Below are 23,080 nucleotides of genomic sequence, written 5' to 3'. Positions count from 1 at the left end.
ACATCAAAATGTATGTTTTATGATCATAGAGGTGCTAAAATTGTAATAAAGCAGTTTGGCACAGTTGGCACATATTTGGATCACTTGTTCCGAATATACTTTTTGATACAAAAAGGTCAACAGCACCAAAATGCCTGTTCCTAGAGATCTGAAACTTTACACAGTTGTTGTCAACAAGATAAACATCATGTACAGTGAACAGCATATGCACACAATGAAGTATGTCATGCTCAGGACCATTACAAATTGACAATATTCAGGCGAGACTAAAAAAGGATGTTTTGTTTATGTTTGGGCCTCTGTAGTGTAAGTTCTGAAGCCCTGACAGTGTTCATGTGCACATCTGCAGAAACTAGAAGGCCTAAGCTTTCTAATGATGCATCACACTTGCATGTGGAACATAAGATCCTCTTTTAATAAGCAATGCCATTTGGGTCCAACCATTGTGCACAGGGCGAAAATAGGTGGGTGGTAACAGGTTAAACATGAAGCAAAACATTTCATCACAAATGTTCAGGGAGTAAATACCATTTTGTCCTGGGACTTTTGAAAACATAAAACTATAATAATAATAATAATGATAAAATGTTTGAGAATGAGTGACAGTTTCTGACTCCATGAGAGTTTAGTCAGATTTGACAAATTCCTTTTTGAAGCGTTCCAATGTAAAACAGAAATAATTGTTTGATTCGTCGAACACTAAAATAATCTCGACAAAATAATATGAATAATAAAATGCTCATTGAAGTTAAATGTTTTTTCTAAATGTGTTTGTGTTTGGGATGAGACCAGACTAACAGGACCTGAAGTGTCAGTCCTCCAGGGGGCGCTGTGTGCTCAGCTTCACCAGAGACACTGAACTGTTTACACGCCACAGTCCAAACCCAGGAAACAGAGGCTCAGTGAAGGAGGAGCTGAAGGTGTGGAGGTGGGACAGTTCTCCACCAGAGAGGACCTTATAGAAGGACAGAGCTCCAGCCTCAGAGTCCAGCAACACGCCCACTCTGGAGGTGTTTGGAGGAAACAGAGGTGACAGCTTATATCTTCTCAAACTTGACATAAACTCAGGTCTTTCTTTCTCATTGTGCATAAAATAATATTTTCCTCCCCAGATCCTCAGATTCCAGGACTGATCATTGAATCCAAACTCACACTTCTCACTCTCTCCTCTCCGTCTGATTCCTCTGTAACTCACTGCTACATCAACGTTCCCCTCACACTGCACCTCCCAGTAACAGCGCCCCCTCAGGCCGGAGGAGGCCAGGACCTGCCACCAGTGTGTGAACCTGTCCTCATGATCTGGAACTTGTTCTGACTCAGAGAATCTCACAGTCCGTTTGTCCTCAGACAGATGGAGTCTTCTGTGTGCCGTGTTTGGATCCAGAGTGAGCTCACAGTGATCTGAAACACAAAGACACATTTAAAATGTGATGATTTAAACATGTTAGTGAGAGTAAATATGAAGTGTGAAAGTCCTGTTTCTTCTCAAAGGTAAATCAATGATAATGAGGTGGTTGGAGGCTCAGCTCATGTGTGATCAGCTTCAACATGTTTAGTTTGGCTCAAAACCTCATCAGTGTTTTGAACTGGGACGTTCAGTTTGTGCGGCTCCAGATCCAATACTGATCTTTAATGTTTGTTCTTTACGATACTGATCCGATACTGATCTGATACCGATCTGATCTTCCTATATTTCATGTTTTGACCCTTAGTTTAGTCTGATCTTGAGCCTTTATAAAACATGAAGAACACAAAGCTGAATTTGGCTCCAGTTTAATTCCATGACGACAGTTTCAATATGAATATTACAGAATAGTGTTTTAAAGTGGTCCACAGCTTCAGAGCATCACACTCACTGTGACAGACACATTGATGGATTGATGCAGGTCAAATGAGATGTGCATTTATATATTTGTGAATAAATCATTGGTGGACGACCTAAACTGTGCTTTCTTCACCTGTGAATGTGGATGTTTTTCAGACGTTCCACATTCTGCTTTGGAGCCTCTCAAAATCCACATTTATTCAAAGACAGATTTGTTCTCATCAATTCTCATTTATAAACATGAACGTTGAGATGACATGATTGACAGTTTAAAAGTGGGCGTGGTGTTCAGGGGAGATGTCCGTGGACACAGTGTGGATATTTGCTCCAACTAAAAGACTCTTTAGGCCCTTTTTACTTTAGTTTTTAGACTTGTTTTAGACCGGAGCGCCAAGGCACACGCATTTCCCGAGTCCTCACGGAGCGAGACGAGCCGGTCGTGACACACGGCTGTAAAAACACAAGATTCTATCAAGTCAAAGTACAGCACATTTACTATGTTGTGGAGACACCAGATTGTTGAACTTTAGCCTTCTTCTTTCACCAATAAGTGACTTTTGACTCCTTTGACTCGTCTACTGCCTCTTAAGTCTCTCACACACATGGATTGTAGAAGAACAATCAAAATACACAACTTTATTGATTCAGGATCAGATTTATATGTCCACATCCAGAAACACTGCCCCCAGTGGTCACCACAGGAACTCTGAATGTGACAAAAAGATCAAACTCTCACAAGCAAAACGACAGATTTAAAAAGAAAATGTCAATCATGTCAAGTCATTTCAACGTTCATGTTTATAAATGAGAATTGATGTGAAAAAATCTGCCAAAACATTTATAATTTATATGTATTACCTTCTGATAGATTTGCAGTGATTTTTCACTAGAACTAAAGTCTCAATAACAAAACTCTGCTGAATATGACTGAGAATTAATATCATTTATGATGAAAAATGATGAGATCATCTTTGATTATTACAAAGGGTTATTAGGGATATTAGTGTGATTCTTCCCATTATTTATTTATTCTGCCCTAAAGCTGTTTGGACCTTTTAATTCATATTAAATGATATATTAATATATCTTGAGTAACAGTTAATATGTAAAACGCAGCCTAATTGTGTCTCAGACATAAACATATCAGTGTTTATTTGTGTCTGATACAATATGTCTTTGTGTCTTACATTCAATTAAAAAAGTCAAAGGTCCAAACGTGACTGTGTCATATTAAATAATGATTGAGACACGTCAATATCTCTTTGTGATATGAATCCATTATTATTTGTAGAAAGGATGAACAAAAACAAGTCAAAGACATTTCTTACATTAATACATGACATGTCCTCTGAGTGCGCCATCTAGTGGTGAAATCAGCCTTATTCAAAAGTGACTCCTACTTATTTATTTCTTCTTTATTTTCAGCTTTAATTGGCATAAAAACACAATAAACAGTAATAAACGTGTAGTTTGGAAGAGAAAAAGAGCATAGATCATGTGACGTCTGCAGAGCTGAGCCGATGGTGCCCAGGCACATTGTACTCACAGCTCCTCAGTGTTTCTGCTGCTCTGGACTTCAGCCTTAACATTAGCAGTGACCGCTGCGTGTGGACCACGTGAGGACCATATGCACTTGTATGGAGCCCATCTAGTCACAGGTTCTGATCCCATACTCAAACATACATGTGTCTGTGTGACGGGGGAAAGGGTGGAGTCTGTGGGAGCTGTGGTGGAGGAGGACCAGGGCATCAGGAGTAACTCAACAATGTGGGCTCAGGAGTAACCGCAGCAACAGCCTCCTCTCACTGCCACCAAGAACACGACCTTTTAAGACATCGTTTGTCCCGTCTGCCGTGTCCAGGGCCCAAGCCTTCAGGGGCTTTTTCATCTTATATATGTTGTTTTATCATTGTTCATCGTTTGATGTTGCACCGAATCACCAAAGCAAGTTCCTATTTTGTGAATTATGTTCATTGACAATAAACCTTTTCTGATTCTAATTCTGATTCTGACTTCTTCTTTTGCATTTACCCCTTGACTACAGATGCCACAAACTGCAGCACAAACAGACGGGCAAAGTGTGAGCGGCGGCCGAGGCGTCGGAGCAGGACAATATGTTTCCAAGTCCAATTCATGACGACAGACGAGTACGAGAGCGAAAGCTCAGGATAAAGAAGACGCCATCATAAATCTGTCTTATAATAATAAGGTATTATCATATTTACCTGTAAGATTAGGAGAATAAAGATTAATGTAAAGATCGCCCTAGTTCAAATGTAAAGTTGGACAGTTCCTCCAGTGAAACAGTTTCAGTCTGATGTTTGTGGAAGTTGCTGCTTGTCAAACCTCTAAATGTGTCGATAAGTTCAAATAAAAACATCAGATCTACAGCTTTAAGTCTTCTACATGTGAAGTTGTACCAAATAAAATACTACTCACATTTTCTAAGACCTGGAACCATCCAGCGCTTTCCAGAAGGATCCAACCTGGAAAACACAAGTCTAGTTTAGACCAGAACCTGGACCAACCCCTGAACCAGGGCCCACACCTGACAGACTGTAGGGGGCAGTGTGGTCTCACCTGACAGACTGTAGGGGGCAGTGCGGTCTCACCTGACAGACTGTAGGGGGCAGTGCGGTCTCACCTGACAGACTGTAGGGGGCAGTGTGGTCTCACCTGACTGACTGCAGGGGGCAGTGTGGATCGTCCCGTAGTGCGGTCAGTCTCTCTGCTGAGGGTCCTGGATGGTTGTAGCTCAGGTCTAACTCTCTTAGATGGCAGTGGGTGGAGCTTAGAGCTGAGGCCAGATAGGCCCCGCCCCTTTCTGAGACCAGACATCCAGACAGCCTAAAGACACACAGCATTACACTCATGTGGACACAAGGGGCAGAGTGCATGATGGGAGTGTCTCACCTGAGAGTCTCCAGTCTGCAGGGGGCGCTCTTCAGTCCATCACACAGCAGCTCCACTCCTGAGTCCTGGAGGTCATTTTGACTCAGGTCGAAGTGTGTGAGACTGGAGGAGCTGAGGACTGAGGCCAGAGGACCACAGCTGAGAGAGGACAGGCCACAAGTACTCAATCTGGGGAAAATACATTTTTATTTATTATGCCCCGAAATAGTCATTGCAGTAATAGTATTGAAGCAGTACACAAACTTAAAAATAATTTTAAATGCAAGTTATTATGATGAATAGAATAGAAATGTCAATAGACTAATAGACAAACAAACACTGGAAGAGCAAAGTGTAGTTGATCCAACCTGAGAGTCTCCAGTCTGCAGGGGGCGCTCTTCAGTCCATCACACAGCAGCTCCACTCCTGAGTCCTGGAGGTCATTTTGACTCAGGTCGAGGTGTGTGAGACTGGAGGAGCTGAGGACTGAGGCCAGAGGACCACAGATGCTGTTTGTCAGGTTACAGCCGGACAGACTGAGGACAGAGAGGGAGATTAGAGCGCACTCACACCTGATCGTGAACAAAGTGTCAACTATGAGGTCCGTTTGGACAATGTCAGTCTGATTTGTGCTTCAGTGATGCTGCTGGAGGAAGTGGACCTTATGAAAGTCTGTGTGTAGTTGAACTTTAGGATTATATGGCCTCGAGGACATGTTTATGTACCAGTGTTTTCACATTTTAGCTGCTTTTGTTGGACACATTACACATGTTCTGCCATTTGGATTTAGGGTAGACTTAGAGTTGAGAGTGTTAACCACTCTGCCACAGTGTAGTTTATACTCACATGGCTTTGGTGGAGGCCTTGATAACCGGCAGCAGATTCAGCAGAGCCTTCTCTGAGGGACAGTATTTCCTCAGGTCAAACTCCTCCAGGTCTGAGTCTGTGGATAGTAAGAGAAATGCCAAGGCTGACCACTGAGCAAGAGAAAGTTCATCTGCCTTCAGGCGTCCTTCTCTCAGGGTGTTTTGGATATCCTGCACCAGACTGTGGTCGTTCAGCTCGTTCAGACAGTGGAACAGGTTCAGGCTTTTCTCTGTAGACAGACCCTCATCATTGAGCTTCTGTTTAAGGTATTTTAATGTCTCTTGATTGGTCTGAGAGCCACTTCCTGTGTGAGTCAGCAGACCCTGCAGCAGCCTCTGATTGGTCGGCTGAGACAGGCCCAGGAGGAAGCGCAGGAACAGGTCCAGGTGTCCGTTTGGACTCTTTAAGGCCTGGTCCACAGCAGAGCTAAAGAAGGTTTCTTCAGAAGAGTTTGATGAGGACAGCAGGTTCTCTCCAGAGCTGAAGAAGGTCTGATGGACGTGAAGAGCAGCCAGAAACTCCTGCACACTCAGATGGATGAAGCAGTAGACCTTATCCTGGTACAGCCCTGGCTCCTCTCTAAAGACCTGTGTGAACACTCCGGAGTACACTGAGGCCGCTGCAGCGTCCAGCCCACACTCGCTCAGGTCACACTCGTAGAAGATCAGGTTTCCTTTCTGCAGCTGCTCAAAGGCCACTTTTCCCAGAGACTGCACCATCTCCCTGGTCTCTGGAGTCCAGTGAAGGTCTGTCCCTGATCCCTGGTGATACTTGATGTTCTTTACTTTGGCCTGCACCACCAGGAAGTGGACGTACATCTGTGTGAGAGTCCGGGGCAGCTCTGGTTCCTCTGTTTGTTCCAGAAGCTTCTGTATAACTGTGGAGAGGATCCAGCAGAAGACCGGGATGTGACACATGATGTGGAGGCTGCGGATGCTCTTGATGTGGGAGAGAACAAGTTTGACCTGCCGCTCGTCTCTGAACCTCTTCCTGAAGTACTCCTCCTTCTGCGGGTCGGCGAACCCTCGCACCTCTGTCACTATGGAGATGCACAACTCAGGGATCTGATTGGCCGCTGCGGGGCGCGTGGTTATCCAAAGGCGAGCGGAGGGAAGCAGGCTCCCCCTGATGAGGTTTACCAGCAGCACGTCCACTGAGACGGACTCTGTGGGGTCGCTCAGGACCCGGGTTTGGCTGAAGTCCAGAGGAAGTCTGCACTCGTCCAGACCGTCAAAGATGAAGAGCACCTGGAGCTGTTGGAAGCTGCAGAGAGCGTTGGATGGACTGAAGAAGTGGTGCAGCAGCTCCACCAGGCTGACCTGTGTGTCTCTGAGCACATTGAGCTCTCTGAAAGTGAACGGGAACAGCAGCTGGAGCTCCTGGTTGGTCCTACCTTCAGCCCAGTCCAGACTGAACTTCTGAGTCAGCACTGTTTTCCCCACGCCGGCCACGCCCTTCGTCAGCACGACTCTGATTGGTCCCTTTGTCTGTGCTCTCATTGGTTCTTCTCTGATTGGGAGTTTAAACATGTCTTCACACTTGATGGCGGTCTCTGCAGAGGCCGGTTTCCTGGTCTCGATGTGTCTGACCTCATGTTGCTCTGTGGCCTCTCCCTCTGTGATGTACAGCTCTGTGAAGATCTGCTTCAGTTCAGAGGAGTTTCCTTCTTTAGCGATGCCCTCACACACACGGCTGAACTTCTGTACCAGACCAGTCTTCAATTCTCCCTGAACCTTAGAACACAGACCTGTAAAAAGAGAAATCTGCATCAGACGTGTAACTGGACACACTGGGTTCAGTTAGAGCAGAGAGAGCTCTGGAGATTTTATGAAATTCAACCCGCTGTTACGGCCCCCGTCCTCCCTGTTGTGTGTTTGACTGTAATGTTCCCTTCCCAACACGGCTGTAACAAGGGACAAGTTGGTTTCCTTTTTCTACTTCCTGATTCCTCTGGTTGATGGGCCAATCCACAGTCTTCACCTGAAGCCACTCCCAGTATTTAAAGACACGTGTTGCAGCTGCACAAGGCCATTTGTCTTCTCGTTCATCAGGGCTGTGGTGGTAGTGCCTGACTTTGTGTTTTGAGACATTTGTAGTTTGTTTGTTTGTTTGTTTGTTATGTGTCTCCTTTTAAGTTGTCACTTTGATTCTGTTCATGGGCCTTTGTTTTGTTTGTCCTGTGACTCGTACCTTTTAGAGACACTTAACTTGTTTTCTTAGTCGTGTCTGTGTTTGTTCATTTACCTTTGTGTTCCTGTTTATTGAACAAACTTTATTTCACCATTGAACATCTTGGTTTTGTTACTTCTTTTACCCTCGCAGTTATAACACGCACACTTTGAAACAGCAGAAACATTTGAATCCAGATAAGAGAGCTCTGGTCAAGTCCTTTTCAGCCAATAGCAGCTGTAGCTAATCACCTGACACTTAATGCTGATATGCAAGTATAATTTAGGTAATAAAATAGACTTACAATAGACTAGTTCAGTCAGTAAAAAGCAATGTTCTCGCTGGGCTGAGGTTGAAGGATGTCGGTGGGACAAACCGTACTAGCGCCGTAGGCAGCGCGAGCAAAAAGTACTACGGCGCTTGTGATCTTAATATCCTATTATGATCACTATTTTCATACCTGAATATTGCCTATAGGTTCTCGGTCAATTGAAATTTACGTTCGTGAATTGTCACTATCCCGTTTTTGTGTGTCTGTGTGTGAGAAAACAGGTCCATCACTTTCACCCACGACTACCACAGACGCTCTCGCAGAACAGGAGCCAAATAAACATTTGGGACCAGAATGGAAGTCGTCTGTTATCGAGTGTAACTTTCTTAACTATATGATTGCGTTATATAAAAAACTCGCAGTATCTTTTTGGCATGGCGCCCCGCCATGATAAAACCCCTCAGCGAGAACACTGAAAAAGGTGTGTAGATTTGTGCTTTAGCATCAAATCTTCTTCCTTGTGCCTATGTAACATAGTTGATATGAGCGCGTTAAATCCCAGCATATTAAGGCGCACTGCCATCTTCTGGTACCTGTTTGTACCTACACTTGTACCTGTACTGATATCGCGAGAACTCTCTCGAGCTCTCCTCACTGTAATGGAGGACTCAAGACGAGATAACATGTCCATGAATTGGAGTGGATAAAATGTGTAATTCATTCATGTGTAGTCATTGTACAGCTAAACTAGTAATTGTATGAGTGTTGTATTTATCTTATTTTTACCGTCTTCTGCTGACGTAAACTCGCAGTATATATGATTTGACTGTGTTTTTCTAACGAGCTAGTTAGCGGCTAACAAACCGCTGTCTCCGCAGACGACAGAGAACATGGTGAATGTCCACTGAAAAGCCAATTCACTCTTGTTTTATCTTGTGCAGGTATGTAAATGTGTGGGAAATGTTTTATGTTGAAATGTTGTTTTTGATGTCGATGATGTTGATTTGAGGGTGTTTCACTCACACACAAAAGAAAAGAAAAAAATGACAGACAAATTGCATTAAGATATTTTCAATTGATTAGAAATAAAATTATTGCACTATACGATCACGAAAGCTACATTAACAATGGGTCATATTACATATTGTAATGTAGGACTCACTGTAATGGAGGACTCGAGACAAGATGACAGAGCACATGGTGAATGTCCACTGAAAAGCCAATGCACGACTCTTGTTTTATCTTGTGCAGATAATAAACTGCTGTCAGACCAAACCAGCCGCCTCCGTGAGTCATTGAAATAAATGAGAAGGCAAAATACACCGGTCACACCTGTACCTAAAAACCTGGAGCATCTGAACTGAATGATTTTCACCCAATAGCACTGACCTTCATTTGATGTAAGAGTGTGGAGCAAACTGTGAGTAAAAACATCATGTCGTCTATATCCAACTGTTTGGACATCTAACAGTTTGCATATGAAAGTCAGAAGTACAGAAGATGCAGCCATCACTCTATATTACACCTTAGCAAAGCACCTTCAGGCCCCTGACCATTATGCTAGAATCCTCTTTGTGGACTTTACATCAGCTTTCAGTTCTATGCGTGTACATATTTGACTGAACAGGCTCATGGACCTCGGTGTTAATGGAGGCATTATCAAATGGGTCAGAGACTTTATGTCCAATCGTTCCAAAGAGATATTTATCCTACTCTGGGTAGGCCCTGCCCACTGGGCGGGACCTCCTAATGAAAAGGTGTTATTGGTTTCAACAGAAACTAAACCTTTTTGTTTTCTATCAAACTAGCGTCTTTGTTTATTATCAGTCCTTTAATGGACTATCAGCCTTCTATTGTCGCTGGCTCACTCTCTTTCTCTTCCCTGAGGACCTGATTAGCATCAGAATGCTCTGGGCGTCGACGTCTCCAGGGATTCAAGATTCCAATACAAACAACAGGAAAGTTGAATCTTAAACCTTCTTCCTATTTAATGATGGTGTTTTTTTTTTTAAAACAAAAATAGCCTCTTTAATTCAAGCCATCTTTTCTCCTGCTCAGAATCTTCTCCTCACTGTCTTTGATAAAGTGGTTTGTGTCTTTAAGATGAAGATGCACGGCGCTCTGTGGTCCTGAACTCCAGTGTCTTCTGTGCTGATAAAGCCTCTTGTGAAGTGGCTGTTTAGTCTCTTCTATGTCACGCTCTTTACAGTTTTCTTTACTGCATTGGACAGAATATTCTATCCAATGCAGTGCACAGAAGACAGGCCAAACGTCTCGTTTTTTCCAGATGATTACAATTGAATCTTTTTCTACAATGGAACACTCCAGGACGAATGAGGAATAACACCAACAACAAGTTATTACTTGTGGTGAGTTCTTTTATGTAACAACTCATAATTTATACGTTGCATTTAGTGATGCAGACCTAAACCCACGTTCAGGTTCAAGTCCGGATTCAAATCCAGAGGTTTAGGTTTAGGTCCGGACTCATTAGGTCCGGACCTAAACCATGCCATATTTGCATAATGTTATAACAGCATAACACAAGCTACTTGGCTAAATTAAGTTGAAGACACTTGAACAAGGACGACTATCAAACACAAGGCTTAACTGCAGATTGAAATAAACTCAACTTGTCTGGTTTATTCACAGTTTTTAACAGAAGTTACAACTTACAAATCACAAGCTACTAGCTACTAGCTAGCTGCTAAACTATAGCTTAACTAACAGTTAACACACATTCATGTGTTTTACTTGAGGAACAAGAGCATGTTGAGTATTGTTGACAGGGTCAGTCTGGGTCAAGGGTCAAAGCAGCTGTTTCATCTGATACAATGTTTTGCCTTTAGACACATTTCCATCTTTAATGTTACAGATCCATTGGCATCAAAAGTCAGGTAAAAACCTTCAAACAGACAATACACCAGTGTAAATAATTAAATAACAGTGTAAAATAACAGAGTTATAAAAACTAGTATAAAAGTCAACTAGAATCACTATAAAGCATCAACTTAGCAGTATCAAAAGTAGAATATGAAAATATTTTACACAACACATCAAAATAATAGATCATATTAGCAGCATTAAACACCAGACCATATTTAACAACTGTAGAATACAAATACAAAATATAAACTCCAATTAATGAATGCAGCAATTAAGCAATATTACTTTGACTTTCCTTTGTATTTACTTAATGCCAAATATATCACACCACAACATAACACTTAAGTTATTTCATTCATATTTACACAAAGCCCAAAGCACAACCCAGACAAGACCAAGCTGACCCCGCCCCTTTAACCATCACAACATGGCACGCGGCGGCCACAGCTTAAACAGTTCAGATAAAGCCAGCGATCTCACCGGCTTCACTTCAATGTTCACATGTGGACACACGGTTCTGCAGCTCGACACGTACCAGGCGCTCCCGTCTCTCGCATCTTTAAACTTATTTCACCGGCTTTAACTTCTGCCCGGAAGACGCGTGCGTCACTAATTAGGGTCCGTGTGCGCTATTGACGGCGGCGCATGGCAGTGTTTACGTCCAGCGCAAATTTCGCGATCAATGGAAGGTTTAAGATGGTTTAGATTCTAGAACGAAAAGGATATAGTATGTGAGTGCTATATTTTTTTATGAGTCCAGAACCGAATCACCGAGGTTTCGTTTTTTTTGGACCTGAACCGAAACGTTTTTACAAGTCCAGATCCGGTCCGTCGTAGCGGTACACATCCCTAGATACATTATGAAATGTTGAGTGTGACATGTAGATCGTGTATATTTCTAATTGTTTTGATGAAACCAAAGGTAAATAGTTTTCATATTCGTATTATAACAGATGAATGGTGCATTTGGAGCTCCGCCCCTCTGGTCACCTGACTGTCCATCACACAGAGGGTCCTGAAGCCTCTGGTGGACTGTTCGGCTGCTCCGCCGTGACAAAACCTAATATCTAAAGCTAGTTTGTCTTACGACACGTGCTGCTTTCAGGTGAGTAAAGTCCCCGCTCTGAGGGATTATAGACACTTCAAACACCACAGGGACTAGAACAGTGTTTGATTTAGGTGGGGGGCTGCCACACTCTGTTGTAGCTGGACCCAAGACCCTCACACCTTCACAGAGTTCTTAAGGCACGTTTGGACTGGCCCCGGCCCCTCAGACCGGTTTAGAGTTCTTTGGAACGGTTTGCTCCATGCTCAGGGCGCTGAGCAGCAGACGTTACACAAATATAACAAATACAAAATCTAATATAAAACCTGAATTATACCTTTGACAAGATGTTAAAAGGGCTCGAAATAACAAATGAGCTGAAAACCAAGTGCAAAAGCCACTCTCAGTACTTGGGTACTCAGCCCCCAAAATGTTTGACTTCAGTGCAAAGCCTCTACGCAGAGTGACGTGCTGCGACAAACAGAAAACAGATGTTGCTTTGCCTGCTTTGTGTGGCTAACGTGCTTTGCTAGCTTTGTGTTGCTAACGTGCTTTGCCTGCTTTGTGTTGCTAACGTGCTTTGCCAGCTTTGTGTTGCTAACGTGCTTTGCTAGCTTTGTGTTGCTAACGTGCTTTGCTAGCTTTGTGTTGCTAAGGCTCCACATATAAGTTAGCATCAGTGGAAACGTGGCTTTACTGTTCTGCAGATGCTGGAGCAGCTGCTCCTGGTCCATCCTCCTCAGGAAGTCCAGGGTGATGGTCAGAACCGCCTCTCTGCTCGACTCCTCCTCCTCACTCTCAGAGCATTCTGGGTAATCTGAGGCCAGGAGCCTGTGGAGCCTCTGCAGCTGCTGTTTGACATAATCCAGGACCTGCTCCTCCAGACGCTGAAACACAGAGAACACAGAGGAGCAGGTCAGGCCCTGGGATCCACTCTGCAGGTGGAATCTCCTCTAAATGTTTCTGACCATGTGACGCTTTTGGTACAAACCTTGAAAACAGAGTCCAGGTCACAGTCTCCTCTGGGGCCCTCTGCGCTCTCCTCTCTGTGGGACAAACAAACCAATGATACAACATTACACTCTGTCCACTGCAGAACATCAGAGCCAACAAACCCCCGACGGGAGCGACAGGAGCGACGGGAGCGACGGGTGTTGAGAAAAACGTCTTTAAAGAAACAGGATTTGGAGAAGGTTCTTCTGGGACTTACTCTGAATCTGGTCCTGGTTCTTTAAACGCTGGAGGTTGACGTCTGGAGCGGTCACTCTTTAAGGACAGGTCAGCTCAGTCACAGAATAAACTGCAGAAGGTTCTAACCATCCAGTCCATACACCAGAGCTTCTCAAACTGTTTCTGCTGCGATCCCTTTAGGGGATTGTTAGTGAGAGCCCGGGACTGTGTGTCTGACACTCGGACCTGCAGTGTGGGGGCGCCCCAGGGCACTGTCCTCGCGCCCTTTCTCTTCACCTTCTACACTGCAGACTTCAGACATGACACGGACAGCTGTGTCCTGCAGAAGTTCTCTGACCACTCTGCCATCATCGGACTCATCACAGACGACGATGATGTGGAGTACAGAGGACTGGAGCAGGACTTTGTGGACTGGTGTCAGTGGAACCACCTCCTCATCAACGCGGGGAAGACCAAGGAGATGGTGGTGGATTTCCGCAGACGCCACGCCCCCCTCACCAGTGAACATCCAGGGACGGGACATTGAGAGAGTGACTCATACAAGTACCTGGTGTTCATCTGAACCACAAACTGGACTGGACTCATAACACAGACTGTACAGGAAGAGCCAGAGTCGGCTCTACCTCCTGAGGAGACTCAGGTCTTTTGGAGTGACAGGGCCACTCCTGAAGACCTTCTACGACTCTGTGGTGGCATCAGCTCCTGTAGGCGTGGCCTGCTGGAGCAGCAGCATCACAGAGAGGGAGAGGAAGAAGCTGGACTAAGTCATCAAGAAGTCCAGCTCCGTCCTGGGCTGTGCTCTGGACTCGGTGCAGGAGGTGGGGGACAGAAGGGTCCTGGCTAAACTCACATCTATGCTGGACCATGAGTGTCGCCCCCTGCAGGACACTCTGTCCACTCTGGAGAGAAGCTTCAGTGCCTGATCCACCCTCGCTGTGTGAAGGAGACGTGCTAGCCCTGAACACGTGCAATACTGACTTAACCATGTGCAATACCGTCATATTCATGTGCAATTACTGTCACACTCACACGTAATTAATGTCATTCATGTGCATATAACTGATGTAAATAAGAGTGTTTACTTTACCATTATTAGTAGTATTATTTGTCTTATGCCAGCTATTTTTATTTGTATTATTATTATATTTTATCTTTATTTTCTTCTCTCCATTCCCTATTAAGATATGAGAGGAGTTTTGTTAATAAGAGTTTTTGTTTTTGTACATAAGAGTTCTTCTATTAAGAGTGTTTTTTAAACTTCCTATAAGTTATCTGTCCTTTCCCCCTGTATCTACTGCGTTGTAACACCAACATATCCCCATGTGTGGACAATAAAGTTATATCTTATCTTATCTTGTTCACGCCCCCCACAGCCTCCAGAAATATAAACTCATCAAATAAAACACATGCACTTTTACTATAAATGCCTCAATTAAAGGCGTAATGGACGATTTTTTGGCCCAAATCTGAGTCTCATTTCCTCGTGGCGTGGACGGCCGATTAGTCCTGCCACGTATCAATCATAAAACGCACCTACTGCTCACCTGCAGCCTCTTTCTGGCTCGTCTCCAGGACAGCAGCACGTTTCGCTGTGTCTAAGCGCATGGATCTATCATAATATAGTTCCCTCCGTGTAGAGGACAACATTAAGACAGAGAAAGACAGTTTGAGCTCAGAAGAGACGGAAATCTACGGAGACGAGAGACGCGATGTGATCCGTCGCGCTAATAAACAAACGCACGTGTTGCAACGAGGCTTTGATGTGCCTCCGCAGGGGATGAGTGCACATGCGAAAAATCCTCCTTTATTCCTTTGACCTTAAATACACAGCAATAATGAGAGTTTGACATAAATTACATTCATCTTTAGTAAAAGTGTCACTCTCTCTTATGGTTATAGGAACTCTGAACTGCACATGAGAAGGTTCTGGGGTCTTACTCTGAATCTGGTCCTGGTTCTTTAAACTCTGGAGGTTGATATTTAGAGCGGTCACTCTTTAAGGACAGATTCCTGGGTCTGGACCTGTAAAACACAGTCACAGCTGTTGTTAAACCTGCTGCTGCTTCACTGAACTGTAACTGTCTTAAGTGTGAAGAGTCAGACTCACGGTGGATCAGTGCTGCCCCCTGGAGGCGGCTCCTTCACAGAGTCACTCATCATGGACCTGAGGAAAAGCACAGGAAACAGTGACTGAGACTGAGCTCACTTTACTCACACTAAAGTTTCCTTTATTCATGGGAAACACAGTGGTCACATATAGAAATAAGTCATTTAAATACAACGTAAAGTGCCTTTCATCTGGCTGTTTGTGTCACATTAAATGTACTTTATGAGTCAGAAAGTTTGATGTGATAAAGCTGCTCTCTAGAGTCACAGTGAGTCATTTGTGAATAAATGACTTGTTTGACCTCATCAATAATCATCAAATCTAGAATAAATTGACTCTGATGAGGATCATTCCGTCTCAATGGATTTAAACGCTCTAATATATTTGGAGAGGCTTTTAGAAAAATGATCAAACTGAACAAGAGACGTCCATAAGAATAACCCAGACTGTGGCATTAGTCCAGGATAAAGCTCAGTTTGTCTCTGTTAAACTTCCACGTTACAAAAGCTCTTTAAAACTCTTTAAAACTCTTTAAAGCTCTTTAAAACTCTTTAAAGCTCTTTAAAACTCTTACATTTGTGTTTTAGAACACGAGATCTGTCGAGTGTCAGTTTGTGACTCACATTTCTCTTACTTTCACTTTCCTCCAAAAACACGCACACGACTAAAACCGGATTAAAAGATATAAAAGAGATATAAAAGAGATATAAAAGAGGCTTTGAATTAAAGTCACTCACGTTGTGTCGCTTCTTGGTCTCACTTCTCAGTCTGAGGAGGTTTTTTTGCTCCTTAAAACTCTATAAATGTCTCTAAAGTGTGAAATAAACGCGGAGCAGAAACTGCGTCAGGTGTTCAAGTTTATGTCGCAGGTAGGTTAGCGGAAGTGGGCGGGGCTTGGGCCTCCACTCGCTTTAGCTCGGAGCGTTTCTACTTTATTATGTGTCCCATACCACACGCAGGGGCCACAAAACGCAGGGGCCACACACGCAGGGGCCACACACGCAGGGGCCACAAAACGCAGGGGCCACACACGCAGGGGCCACACACGCAGGGGCCGCACTATAAAACGGCTCCGCTTTCCCTTACCTGACCGCGCCCCTCTCTGACGTCACATCCGCCGTGCAGCGCTCGGCCGCAGTCAGACAAAATGGTTGAAGTTGTGAGAAATAGTGACGCCAAATGAAGCCCCATGAACCATTTGAGGCTTCAGCCAATTGTATCGATACATGAGTCGATGCCTCACAAAGTGTTTCACTTGCTCCACTGCGCCATCTTGTGGTCAAATAAATGTAATGCATGTAAGATAGTACAAGCGTCACTGTTAGAATTGTTTTCTCATACATATTGTTATTTACGTGCACTTTATGTTCATGTATTATTTTGTTGTTATATTTGATCACTTCCGGTTGTGACCACTTCCTGGTGTCTTGGCGGGATATAAATTGATTGCTGTTGAGCTCTGCACCTGATGGAAATAAACTGGAACAAAGAAGCTACGAGTGTGTTTTCTTTTCACAAACCAAATAATAACCAATTTTATTGAGAAAATAACATCAATACACAAAAAAATAAAAGATCTACTCAATGATGCATATTTATTCCATAACAACAGCTTGTGTCACATGGTTCAACGATAAGTCCTGATCAGGTCTCGACCTCATGTTCCCCTGGTCCCAGGGCGGATGCAGCTCTGGTCAGACACACAGACTTCTGGAATCTTCAGGTTCATATTAGTATTTATCTATTTCAACTCTCTGATCTTTCTCAGAGCCAGACACTGACACGGATTATGAGACAGTTCATTTGTGCTTGTTCTCCTCCTCCAGACGCTGCTTCAGATCATCCTGATGGAGCTTTAGTTTAAAGTCTGTATCAGAACTTGACTCATTCATCACTGCTGCAAAATGAGTGTCTTATGTCAAAAAGTCTATAATATGAGGGATCATCACACATTGACATAATTGGAGCGTGAGTGAATCAACGCTTTGGGACTCATTCTTTGTTTGTTTTTTTACTCTAATGTGACTCGAAAGCCCAAGTTTTGAACAGGGCTGAATGAGACTTTGAACTCATGTGGAACTGAAGCCACATCATTTTAAACGACTATTGAAGCTCTAAATAAATGATCGAGTTAATCTATTGCCTCTGTCCATCGATTTTACTTTTCTGTGCGACTTATTTTAGCTTTTGTTTCCTCCAAGTGAAATAATGCGGCCGACAACCCATCGTCCAAACATACAAATAATCTGACTGGTTTATTTCTGGTGAGCACTAGTTTAGACCTGGTTTGTTCAACGTTTAGTCCTTGTTTAATTCTGCTTTAGACCTGTTTTGATTCATGGTCAGAGCTGTTTGTACTTGTCTCGTCTCAGTTTAATTCTGGTTCAGTTCTGGAGGAGCAATTTTAAAAAACAATGTTCCTAAAGCATTTTGTATGTTATTTTTTCACAAAAATCTAATCTATCAGTTTTTATTTTATTGTATTCTCTCAATTTATTGAAAACATGTTGGAGATATTTTGTGTGACCCAAACCTGTGTTACAGCAGTGGCCCAGAGGCCCAGAGGCCCAGAGCCAGAGGCCCAGGGGCCCAGAGGCCCAGAGGCCCAGAGCCAGAGGCCCAGAGAACCAGAGCCAGGGGCCCAGAGGCCCAGAGCCAGAGGCCCAGAGGCCCAGAGGCCCAGAGGCCCAGAGGCCCAGAGCCAGAGGCCCAGAGAACCAGAGCCAGGGGCCCAGAGGCCCAGAGGCCCAGTGGCCCAGAGGCCCAGAGCCAGAGGCCCAGAGGCCCAGAGCCAGAGGCCCAGGGGCCCAGAGGCCCAGAGGCCTTGGCCCCTGAAAAAACTGGCCTTTGGTAAAATAAAGTTGAATAGTCCTGGTTTACAGTTTTTTTCGATTGAATAAACACAATTTTGATGGTTTTGTTTTATTTAGTAAAATCCTTCACACAATTATTACAAACACAAACACAATTATAAAACACCTGAGCTGCTTTGCAAAATGAAACACTCTTGTAAAAACTCTACACTAATTTATCAAAACCATATTTTTTGACCATATGAAACAAACACGTTGTATTTGACTTAATAATGTTTGCACCAGTTACACACCAGTTACACACAGTTACACACAGTTACACACCAATTACACACCAGTTACACACCAGTTACACACCAGTTACACACCAGTTACACACAGTTATACACAGTTACACACCAGTTACACCAGTTACACACCAGTTACACACCAGTTACACACAGTTACACACCAGTTACACACCAGTTACACACAGTTACACACCAGTTACACACTAGTTACACACCAGTTACACACAGTTACACACAGTTACACACAGTTACACACAGTTACACACAGTTACAGTTTCTAAGTGCACAGAGTCGTGTGGGTGAAGAACACAGTGAACATGGCTCAGATTTGCACAACTGTAAACACAATGTCTGCTCACACTTTGTGCACAACAACACACACAGTGAACACTACACACACTTGTGTGCATCACTGTAGACACCACACAGGACACAAGACTCATGCTGTTGACAACGTCATTTATTTTGTTCCATAAACTCAAGTCAACATGACGGAATAAAAACATTTACCACTTTTCATGAACATTACATTTTATCCAGTACAAAAAAGAACCTCCCAAACTCCTCCTGGGTGTGGTCATTTGGCACATGGGTGTGGTCATTTGGCACATGGGTGTGGTCATTTGACACATGGGTGTGGTCATTGGACACATGGGTGTGGTCATTTGGCACATGGGTGTGGTCATTTGGCACATGGGTGTGGTCATTTGGCACATGGGTGTGGTCATTTGGCACATGGGTGTGGTCATTTGGCACATGGGTGTGGTCATTTGGCACATGGGTGTGGTCATTTGGCACATGGGTGTGGTCATTTGGCATATGGGTGTGGTCATTTGGCACATGGGTGTGGTCATTTGACAGTCAGTGCTTTAGAATTGCATAAGTGACATCTTGATGTACTTCTGTGTGTAAATGCACAAGTGTGTTGAGTGTTGTAAGTCACTGTGTGTGTTGTTTAGCACAAAGTGTGAACTGACTTATTGTGTTACAGTGGAGCAGATCTGAGGCCCAGTTTTGCTCCTTGAGTTTAAGGTTTTGATATTTGGGCAAAACTTTAGATTTTAGAGTTTATTCAATCGTAAAAAACTGTATCATCACCAAAAGTGGAAATAAAGTGAGTTTATTTAAATAATTCAGATGTAAATGTGGATTTAAAATATGTATTTAAAGAAGTAAATGTTAAATATTCATTTTTGGACATTTAAAAAAACCAAAACACGCTCATGTCAAATAGCGCCCCCTATATTTAGCAGCACCAGCCGCCACTGCTGAAGTCTCATCAATGTGAGTAACAGACGTTCTGTTTCAGCCGCCATTTTGTAACTGTCAAATTCGACTGAAGAATTCAGACAAACTCAAACTTTTAACACAATTTTGTCTGAAATACTTTGATAATTGGACGAGCGTCGGAGAACCTGGCGCTCCAGGTTGTATATGTGGCATTTAACGACATTTAATGAAACATCATCAAAACCATAACGCCACCAAAGAAATCAGATCCTCTGATGGAAGTTGTCCAAGACTTGGAGGAAATCAAGGCAGCGCTAAACGGCTTGTCTAAAGATATCGCCACCGTGAGGCAGCAGCAAGTGAAGCTAGTGGCACTGGTGGATGAAGTTAAAGAGCTACGGCAACGTCTAGAGGAAAAAGATCGGGTCATAAATGGATTGGAAAGACGTATCGATGACCTTGAACAATACACACGAATGGAGGACGTGATTATTAATGGGCTAGAAACAAAACATGGCAATTACGCAGGAGCAGCTGCTGGCGCCGGTGCCATGGTGGGACCGAACGCACCGGTGGAGGAGTTGCGAACACTGGAGCAACAAGTAGTTACATTTCTCTCAACTAAAGACATCAAAGTGCCACCTGCTTCCCCGGAAGTGTAGCCATGCCAAACCTGCGATAGTGGTTCACTTTGTGAACAGAAAACACAAAGTGGATCTGCTGCTCCAGGCACACAAGCTAAAGGGGAGCATGGTGTACATTCATGAACACCTCAGCAGCAAGAACGCAGATATCACAAGACATGCACGAATTCTGTGGAAACAAAAGAAAATACAAGCGACATGGACCAGGAATGCTGGTGTTTTTATTGGTCTAAATGGAACTGAACAAGCACGAGTGATCACAGGGACATCAAAGACTTGGACCAGTACAAATGAGGCAAATACTATTCAAATATGACTTTTCTTTGACTGAAATGACTTATGAACTTCATGAAGATGATGGTTTGTTTTGGATTATAGGGATGAGACTTTCTTCTTTAATGGACTATGAACTCTATGAAGATGAACCTTTCGTTTGGATTATGGAACAACTTGTGTTTGGACCAGTGGACTTTTCCAGACATTTTGCCATTATTTTTGTTATTGATACTATTATTATTTATATATATATATATATATTTTCTTACAACATGCCAGAACTTGGATCCACGGTAGAACAAAATACACACTTAAATGATGAGACCATCAATGATATCGATGATCCAACTGATTTCTACAATAACTTAAATGATTTAAATGTTAAACATGGTAAATATGATGTTGAAAAGGAAATAAATCCTGATACTTATTGTAGTCAGACAAATTGTCAATATTACACAGAAGAACAGTTTAAGAGTGAACATGGAACATGCTTTCTCTGTGAGACATTTTAATAGTAGAAGTCCCATTTATTAAAGATTATTTAAGATTATTCCCAAAGTTTAGTGTAGTTGCTATTTCTGAAACATGGTTCGATGAGGATAAAGTCTCAGCTGTTGAACTGGAAGGACATGAACTGTTTGTAATGAATAGAAAAGACAAGAGGAGGTGGAGTTCTCTCTCTGTAGATTCTAACCTGCATTGTAATGCTATAGAAAGCATGTCTACTACAGTTGATCATATGTTAGAGTGTGTCACGCTTGAGATTCACATGGAGAAACAAACACAAATAACTGTTGCATTTATAGAACACCTGGTTCTTCTCTGGATCATTTGAATGACTTTATATCTAATATGTTTCACTCAATTGGAAATAAGTCTTACATTGTCTGTGGTGATTTGAATGTTGAGCTGCTTAACCAGGTGGACACAAGAAAACCACAGACTTTATCAATACTTTTTATAACAGGACATTATTTCCAGTCATAGTAAAACCAACTAGAATAACAACAGAATCAGCAACATTCATTGATAACATATTTACAAATGAAACTGGTCAAATTGATGGAGGTCTTTTAATGACTGATATTAGTGACCATCTTCCTGTTTTTGCAATTCTTCAAAATGTATTTAAAACACGGTGTAATGAGACGAGCGACATAAGAACAGTGAGACATAGAACACCTGAAGACATTCAGACTTTGAAAATGGAATGAAATAAACAAAATTGGGATGAAATTTATAGGTATGAAAATCCTAATGAAGCATATGAAGTCTTTTTAGCAAAATTACTTGATATTTATAATAATTGTTGTCCACTTAAGACAATAATTTGTAAAAAACAGATGCTGAAACCCTGGTTCACTAAAGGAATAATTAAGGCAGAAAGAAAAATCAACTATAGGAAATTCCTAAAATCCAGAACGCAGGTTTGTGAAAATAAATATAAAGCATACGAGAATAAATGAGTTAATATAATCAGAAATTATAAGAAAGAATATTATACACAATTATTAATGCAACATAGACAGAAAATCCAGGGAACATGGAAAATAATGAATGATTTAATACACAAGAGACATAATAATAATAATAATAATAATAGTAATTATCCTAATTATTTGAACAAAGACAATGACAAAATAAGTCATATTAAGGGAATTGTTCATGAGTTTAATGATTACTTTGTAAACATTGGCCATAAATTGGCAACACAAATTGTGGCCCTCAAAACAATGACATGGAGACTGGGGTCACGTATGAGGGTGTTTTTTCTAAACCCAACAAATGAAAATGAAATATTGAAAATTGTGAAGAGCTGTAAAAACAAAAAATCAACAGATAATAATGGGTTCGATATGTTTTTAGTCCAAAAAATCATGGAACATATTGTCAATCCATTTACTCACATCTGTAACTGATCTTTTCAAACAGGAATTGTTCCTAATCAAATGAAAATAGCAGGTTATTCCCTTGTACAAAGGCCGTGACAAACATTTGACTTGTAATTATCGACCCATTTCTTTACTTTCACAATTTTCAAAAAGATGAGAGAAATAGTTTGTTAAAAGATGAGATAACTATGTTGAAGCGAAGCATATATTAAATGAGCATCAGTTTGGTTTTAGAGCGCACAGGTCCACAACGATGGCAGTTGTTCATCTGGTTGAACATATTTCCCAATCATTAGATCAAAAACTCCATACAATAGGTTTATTTTTGGATTTACAGAAAGCATTTGATACAATTGACCACACAATTTTATTACAAAAATTGGAAAAATGTGGCTTTAGGGGAAAAGCAAATTCTTGGTTAAATAATGACTTATCGGATCGATTCTGATAAGTTCATCTGAAGGGAGCAGAGTCTAGTTGTCAGAGAATTAGTTGTGGGTGTGCCACAAGGCTCTGTTTTAGGCCCAAAATTATTTGTATTATATATTAATGATATCCAAAAAGTGTCTGATGTTCTTAATTTGATGTTGTTTGCAGACGATGCCACAGTTTACTGCTCGGGTCATAATCTTAGTGAGTTGGTGAAGGTGATGGAGAGAGAAGTGCATCAACTAAACAA

The 23,080-nt window shown here is 42.4% G+C and overlaps 1 pseudogene; it reads right to left on the bottom strand.

Annotated features, from left to right (window-relative positions):
* Nucleotides 1-385: 385 nt before the first annotated feature.
* LOC140355754 (protein NLRC3-like) lies at nucleotides 386-16,525 on the bottom strand (annotated as a pseudogene).
* Nucleotides 16,526-23,080: the final 6,555 nt, after the last annotated feature.

Source organism: Eucyclogobius newberryi, unplaced genomic scaffold, assembly GCF_026437365.1.
Source record: "Eucyclogobius newberryi isolate DKJ021-1_F unplaced genomic scaffold, fEucNew1.0.hap1 SCAF_12, whole genome shotgun sequence".
Lineage (NCBI taxonomy): Eukaryota > Metazoa > Chordata > Actinopteri > Gobiiformes > Gobiidae > Eucyclogobius > Eucyclogobius newberryi.
The sequence above is the reverse complement of the archived record's forward strand: the minus strand, read 5'-3'. Positions and strand labels throughout refer to the sequence as shown.